The sequence below is a fragment of the Cervus elaphus genome, chromosome 14, assembly GCF_910594005.1.
Source record: "Cervus elaphus chromosome 14, mCerEla1.1, whole genome shotgun sequence".
In the NCBI taxonomy this organism is placed as follows: domain Eukaryota; kingdom Metazoa; phylum Chordata; class Mammalia; order Artiodactyla; family Cervidae; genus Cervus; species Cervus elaphus.
Window position 1 is genome coordinate 42181809 of NC_057828.1, and position 8278 is coordinate 42190086.

Genomic DNA, 8278 nt, shown 5'->3' on the forward strand with positions numbered 1-8278 from the left:
TTGTCCACTTATACCCATATTATAGCTATTCAGCTGTGCTTTTTTTTCATATGTTAGTTATTACAGAGTGTTTAGTATACCACTCTTGCTAAAGTAGGTCCATGTTGATTATATATTTGTAATGCTCCTTTCCCCAGACTGGAAAAATGAACATATTGCCAATGCTTTTAAAGGACTGTTGTGAGGATTACTGAGATTATGCTTGTACAGGGCTTGAATTCCTACTAAGAAGAATGCTGAACAAATACTGAGCATGTGTGCATATATTCTGTTGCCTCAGTCGTGTCCAACTCTGTGCAACCCATGGACTGTAGCCCACCAGGCTCCTCTGTCCATGAGATTCTCCAGGCAAGAATACTGGAGTGGGTTGCCATGCCCTCCTCCAGGGGAAGAGCATAGTCATTATTTAATCCAATTGCCATTTATTTTAATAGTTACTCATGAATAGTGATATCTTGAGAACTAGGCCTAAAACTGGAACAACTATGAGCTATCCAGTCACAAAAGTCAGTGGGTACACATTTACCTAGGAATGGAGTCACAGAAGGAGATACAGTCAGTTTGCTCTGAAAGCTGAAAATAAGTTATGTCACATTTATGTTCAGATCTCTAAGCGGTCCTGTTGCTGGTGGTCTGGGGAGATGCCACCTTCTCTGCCTGAGTGGTCATCAGATGATGTCCAGGGAGTGCTCCAGCCTGGGCCACTTTGTCCCAAGAAAGGGGACAAAAAACTAGAAAGAATAGAGCTGGTCTCAGCTCCCCAACAAATTCACGATCTGTGGATGATGTAAGAAAGCTTCATTTCACAAATCACTTTATCTGAGTTTAAAAGTAAGGAGAAACCTCTTCCAGGTCCCCCAGATCTGCCCTGTGGGTTGCAGTGGATATAAAGGTCAGAGAGGTGGAGGAATAGAACTGAGCCACTAAGCAGGGAAGAATTCATTTAAGTCTCTGGGTTTGGGGATCCAGCCTCTTTGTGTAGGACTCTCTGGGGCCAGCAGCTTTTCTCAAGTGTCTTCTGTTACCTGTTTCCTTGAGCACCCCACCCCAGTGTTAGGTTAGGAATACTAACCTGGAACAACAGGATCAAAAGAAATCCCTAAAGTTTAGTCCAGAGCAGGACAGCTAGATGGTGGGAGGGCCAGCTGGAGAGAGGGTCTCATCTCTAACATCAAAGAGGCTGTGGGGAAATAACCTACAATAAGGTGCAGCTGAAAAGTGACACGCTTACCTAGAATTCTTTCCCACTTGCTTCCAGTTGGAAAGGGAAACCTAGCTTATGATATCAAACCACTGTCACTGACAAAGCCAGGAGGACCATGGATCCTCCACCATGGTCCTGCCGAGGCCGCACTGCCTACAAGCTGCTCCCAGCCGCTGACACAGCACACAGGACACCGTGAGGCAGGCCTGTTCCTACAAGACTTGGGACTCTTCCAACAGGTGACTTTGGCTCAAGGACATCCTGTCAGCTTGGCCAAGCCTTTCTCGGAACTCGGCTGCAGTCCATGACTCTTCCTACCCATTTATCCTTCCTTCTTCCTTCCCTTCACTGTTGTCAGACCTGCATGATGGTCTGAAAGCTCTCCCCAGGGTCTGTTCCTTCCCCCTTTTTCCTTCACAGGCACCAACCCTGTGCATCTCTATCACATCTAATCCTCTCTTGGATTTGCTAAGAGGACCTGAACTCACACAGTCATTAACAATAATATATCTATTGCATTCTCTGGGGAAGGTGCTATACCAAGACTGAGGGATGAAGGGAGCATACAGAGATACAGGGCACAGTCCCTTGCTCTTTGGAAGCCTTTCATTGAATAGCTAAAATGATTCCCACAGATACAATCAATTCAGTTCAGTTCAGTTCAGTCACTCAGTCATGTCCCACTCTTTGCGACCCCATGAACAGCAGCACACCGGGCTTCCCTGTCCATCACCAACTCCTGGAGCCTACTCAAACTCATCTCCATCGCATCAGTGATGCCATCCAACCATCTCATCCTCTGTCATCCACTTCTCCTCTCGCCTTCAATCTTTCCCAGCATCAGGGTCTTTTCCAATGACTCGGTTCTTCGCATCAGGTGGCCAAAGTATTAGAGTTTCAGCTTCAGCATCAGTCCTTCCAATGAATATTCAGGACTGATTTCCTTTAAGATTGACTGGTTGGATCTCCTTGCAGTCCAAGGGAGTCTCAAGAGTCTTCTCCAACACCACAGTTCAAAAACATCAATTCTTCGGTGCTCAGCTTTCTTTATAGTCCAGTTCTCACATCCATACATGACTACTGGAAAATCCATAGCTTTGACTAGACAGACCTTTGTTGGTAAAGTAATGTCTCTGCTTTTTAATATGGCCATCTAGGTTTTCCATAGCTTTTCTTCCAAGGAGCAAGCATCTTTTAATTTCATGACTGCAGTCACCATCTGCAGTGATTTTGGAGCCCAAAAAATAAAGTCTGTCACTGTTTCCATTGTTTCCTCATCTATTTGCCATGAAGTGATGGGACCAGATGCCAGGATCTTAGTTTTCTGAATGTTGAGGTTTAAGCCAACTTTTTCACTCTCCTTTTTCACTTTCATCAAGAGACTCTTTAGTTCTTCTTCGCTTTCTGCCACAAGGGTGGTGTCATCTGCATATCTGAGGTTATTGATATTTCTCCCAGCAATCTTGATTCCAACTTGTGCTTCATCCAGCCTGGCATTTCACATGATATACTCTGCATATAAGTTAAATAAGCAGGGTGACAATATATAGCCTTGATGTACTCCTCTCCCAATTTGGAATCAGTCCATTGTTCCACTCCCAGTTCTAACTGTTGCTTCTTGACCTGCAAACAGATTTCTCAGGAGTAGGTCAGGTGGTCTGGCATTTCTATCGTTTTCAGAATTTTCCAGTTTGTTGTGACCCAACAGTTAAAGGCTTTGGCGTAGTCAATAAAGCAAAAGTAGATGTTTTTCTGGAACTCTCTTGCTTTTTTGATGATCCAGCGGATGTTGGCAATTTGATCTCTGGCTCCTCTGCCTTTTCTAAATCCTTGAACATCTGGAAATTCATGGTTCACGTACCGTTGAAGCCTTGCTTAGAGAATTTTGAGCATTACTTTGCTAGTGTCTGAGATGAGTGCAGTTGTGCAGTAGGTTGCACATTCTCTGTCTTTGCCTTTCTTTGGGATTGGAATGAAAACTGACATTTTCCGGTCCTGTGGCCACTGCTGAGTTTCCCAAATTTGCTGGCCTTTCACAAAGAATGAAAGCACAAAGAGTGAAAGAGTGCAGCACTTTCACAAAATCATCTTTTAGGATTTGAAATAGCTCAAGTGGAATTCCATCACCTCCACTAGCTTTGTTCGTAGTGATGCTTCCTAGGGCCCTCTTGACTTCACATTCCAGGATGTCTGGCTCTAGGTGAGTGATCACACCATCGTGGTTATCTGGGTCATGAAGATCTTTTCTGTACAGTTCTTCTGTGTATTCTTGCCACCTCTTCTTAATATCTTCTGCTTCTATTAAGTCCATACCATTTCTGTCCTTTATTTTGCTCATCTTTGCAGAAATGTTCCCTTGGTATCTTTAATTTTCTTGAAGAGATCTCTAGTCTTTTCCATTATATTGTTTTCCTCTATTTCTTTGCACCGATCACTGAGGAGGGCTTTCTTATCTCTCCTTGCTATTCTTTGGAACTCTGCATTCAAATGGGTATATCTTTCCTTTCTCTGTTGACTTTCACTTCTCTTCCTTTCTCAGCTGTTTGTAAGGCCTCCTCAGACAACCATTTTGCCTTTCTTTTTCTTGGGGATGGTCTTGATCCCTGCTTTCTGTACAATGTCATGAACCTCCGTCCATAGTTATTCAGGCGCTCTGTCTATTAGATCTAATCCCTTGAATCTATTTTTCACTTCCTCTGTATAATTGTAAGGGATTGGGTTTACAGATACAATGGTGAACAATAAAAAGAAGTATATGCTTTAATATAATATTGTTGTCATCTATTTACACGATGGTTTCCCTTTCTCTATCTCAATGGGACCAGTGTTTTTTAAACTGTAAATCAAGACTCATTAGGGAGCTGTAAAATCCTAACAGTGGGTCACAACCAGCATAATTTAAAACAAAATAGAAGAAAGCAGAAGGTAGCATACATTATAAATATTATATGTGAAACTCTTGCATCTATATATACATGTGTACACACAAATATATGTGTACAATGGACTTTAAAGTAAAATAAAATATAATATTCCTTACTGGAACACCATTAAGAAATTCTGAAAGTGAGTAAACTCAACCATAACCTTCCTGAGGACAAGAACAGTGTCCTTATTCAGGGCTCTAGTTCCAGGATCTAGAGTAGTGCCTAATTACATGCAGGCACTCCATAACCGTTTGTTGACTATGTGTGCTTTTGATGGCTAACTTTAGAAGGCCACTTGACTGGGCTTAGTGATGCCCAGATAGCTAGAAGATCATTATCTCTCTGGATAGGTCTGTGAGGGTGTTTCCGGAAGAGATTAGCGTTTGACTTGGTAAGGCTGAGTAAAGGAGATCAGCCTCACCAATGCAAGTGGGCATCATCCCATTCTTTGAGAGTTTGAATAGAACAAAAAGGTAGAGGAAGGGTGAATTTTATTTCCCCTTGAGTGAGTATATCCATTTTCTCCTGCCTTTAGACTTCAGTACTGCTGGTTTGTGGGCCTTTGGACTTGGAATTACACCACTAGCTCCCCTTGGCTGTGACTCCATTACTGGCTTTTCTGAGCCTCCAATTGGTAGGTGATAGATTGTGAGACTTCTCAGCATCTATAATCACATGAGCCAATCACTTGTACTAAATCTCTTTTAAATTATCTGTATATCTCCTATTGATTCTATTTCTCTGAAGAAGCCTGCCTAATATGGTAGTGAATAAGAAAAAAAGAGTCAGTTTACAGAGGAGAGAAAACCTTAGTTAGAACTTGAAAAAAGGACTGGATTTAGAAAAATGGAGAGAAAAAGGATGAAGATGCAGGGGGCATGATCTGAGGTGAGAACTAAAGGTCAAGATGCTCCTGATATATTAGGGAGATTGAGTAGACCTATTTTTTTTTTCCCCCTTTGGTTTAATGACTATCGGTGTGGAAAGAGAGTAGAGAGGAAGAAGACGTTGGCCAGATACTTATGTCAAAATGGCCAACACAGTTCTCCCAGCACGTGCTTTTGCAATGATAAGGTGATAAGGTAATAATGATAATGGCAAAATCATACCCAGAACTTACACAAAGCATTTTTCAGAGGTCTCCGAGCACATTACCATGCTGCATGACTCATCCTCTTGAGGATTCTGTGAGACAGGTTTGGGAAGTTTTCAATCATCTCTGTTATTCAGGGAGGGAAACCTGAATAGAGGCAGTGAGAATGTCTTAATTCCACATCCCTATCATGAGCTGGCTGGAGTTCTTTGTCTCCCCATTTCAGCTACCTCTTCTAGAGCCAGTCTTCATTGTTAAGGTATGTCCCAGACCCCTTGTAGATGGGATCCCTTGTAGATGTAGATCCCTTGTAAGTCCATAGATGTGTATCTTGTTCAGGCAACTAACTGGACTTAAAGCCTTGGGAAGGAAGAAGAGTTACATCTTCTCTTTTAGTGATATACAGATATTTCTCATTGACACCTGAAATGAAATCTGTGTGTCTAAAAGTAAAAGAGTCAAATGACACATGGGTTTTTAAGTGCATTTCCAGTCTAATAAGGGTTCATTCTGTTAGCCTACTGGAGTCTTCTGCCTTTGAAATCCATCACTTTCTCTCTCTTTAGACTGTTCCTTTGCCCTTCTTCCCTCTTTCACCATCAATAAGACATGATACATAACTCCAGATACTGGTTACCAAATCTAGTGAAAAAATTGAATGGTTCACAAACCTCCTCAGCCTCCACTTGTGGCCTTTTATTCTTCATGGCCCACTGTACAGATTGGATCTCCAACCCAAAAGTTCCTTAAAGACCTTTATACTTACCTTAGTGCAGGTGCAGGGTCAGTAATGGCTTCTCCTAGTTTTCCCAGAGCTCAGTTGAACAGCAGCCTACTTGACCTCTTAAAGGTCATCTGAGCTTGCCAAGAGTTTTCTAGAAGTATTTTACCTCTTTCTGCTTTACTAAATCAATCAATATTCCTCCCGTGGTTTAAATGTAGACCGCTCTTATGTCAGGTTCATTCAGGTTAAATCAACGAAATGTGCAATGATATGATCGGCCATGGCTTCTACTTTATTTCCTAGCTGCCCCCAAGCAAAATTGGCCATGCCTAATGCCAAAAGGGAAGCACAATGTATCAGGAAGAATGTGAACTCTGGAGTCCTGCTTGGTTTCTGGTTTTGCGGCATCTACCGGCTTCTCACCGTGGACTTGGCCCTTAGATGACCCTCTTTGAATCTTAGTACACTGCTTTAGTCTTTCCCTTCAGTGCCTAGCAGAGACCTAGACTCAAAGTACATTCACAGTGAGTTCTGGTCCACTTGATGTAACTGACCTGCCTATATGACATTGTAGTAAGCTTAAAGCTTCTCCTTCTCCAAAGCTGTAGCTCAGTCAAAGTCATCAAGGAGCGAAAGAGACTGGGCATAGGAATGGTTTCTGCAGCAGCTGAACACTAGCTGATACTTTCTTTCCTCTTCCTTCTCCCAGGACTTCTTCCTACCTGTTGGAGCACTCTCTGGTCTGGTATTGGAGGGTGGGTCACACTCTCAGGGAAACTCCTAAAGTTTATACCAGAGGCTGACTCCTTCCCATGACCTCAACAGCAACTGGAGTAGGAAGAAATGGAAAACTGAAAGAAGCACTATGATCTCTAAAGCTAAGACCAAGTGAGAATGCCCCTAAGGGACATGGTACCATCAGGTACTTATATGGGAGCAACAATGGAAGAGCAGCAAGAATGCTGTAAGGATGATGACATGCCCCACTCGCCACCACCCCGACCTCACTAATTCTCCCACAACTTCCCCACATATGTGCCAAGATCCAGACATACTGGACTACTTGCAACTTCCTGAAAGTGCCTGCTTTTTTTTTTTTTGGCCTCTAGGCTTTTCTTTATGTTATTATTCTGTCTTCCTAGCTGCTCTTCCCAGTCCTTCCCATAAGTAGGACTTCCTCCTACTTATCCTTCTGGGTGTGACTAGGTATCAGTTTCCCTCCTCTTGTTAACCTTCTGCCTCATCACCATCCCAGACTATGCTCTTAGAAGACTTTTTCCCTGTCTCCATACATCACAAGTGATATTGTAATTGTTGATTTATAATCACCATTCACTGTTTCCAGAATGATGACGGCAATGAAATCGTAGATGCTATGTGTTGAGCACTGCCTATGTTCCGAGTACTATATTTTATGCCATTAATTCTCATATCAACCTCATGTGTAGGACTGTTATTCCCACTCTGTTGTTGTTGTTGTTTAGTTGCTAAGTCGAGTTCAACTCTTTCACGATGCTATGGACTATAACCCACCAGACTCCTCTGTCCAAGGGATTTTTCAGGCAAAAATACTGGAGTGGGTTGCCATTTCCTTCTCCACGGCATCTTCCCAACTCAGGGATCCAACCCTAGTCTCCTGCATTGGCAGGTGGATTCTTTACAACCAAGCCACCAGGGAAGCCCTGGTGAAACTTAGAAATGAAACTTAGAAAGGCTTTATCTGCACTTACACAGTTAATAAGAAGCAGGATCAGGATGAGAACAGAGGTCTAGTTTTCACCCATTGGGCTGTGCACAACCTCAAGGCAGAGATACATCTTTCATGTCTGTAGCCTCAGCGTCTAGCACAGTGCCTGGAATGAAGAGCAGATGTGCTCAGTAATGTATCTGATAAATCAGTAAATGAATGGTGATGAATTGCTGTCACAGTCAGCCTTGATAATCTCAATATATATTTCCTGGTCCTGGATAACCATTTTAGAGGAACAGTTACATCTAAAATAAAAAGATACTTCAAGGACAGCAGCAAGAGAGTATTTTGTAACTTGACTTTGAGTACATTAGACATGATTGAACTGGACTGAGTTAACTGGGATAGATTGCTGTACAAAACAGGTCAATGGACTTCCCTGGTGGCACAGGGAATAGGAATCTACCTGCCAAAGCAGGGGACACATGTTTGATTCCTGGTCCCAGAAGCTTCCACATGCCTAGGAGCAACTAAGCCTGTGCACCGCAACTACTGAACCAGTACTCTGGAGGCCAGGATCTGCAACTACTGAGGCCCACATGCCTAGAGTCTGTGCTCCACAACAAAGAGTAGCCCCCAT

At 42.8% G+C, this 8278-nt stretch overlaps 1 protein-coding gene across 1 annotated transcript in view; it reads left to right on the forward strand.

Moving 5' to 3' along the window:
- The window catches only part of C14H1orf105 (chromosome 14 C1orf105 homolog), a 71386-nt gene extending 63433 nt beyond the window's left edge, over positions 1–7953 (forward strand). The window contains exon 10 of the mRNA XM_043922894.1: positions 6658–7953. The gene's annotated coding sequence lies outside the window, so the exon portion shown is untranslated. The remainder of the gene's footprint in view (positions 1–6657) is intronic.
- The last annotated feature ends 325 nt before the right edge of the window (positions 7954–8278 follow it).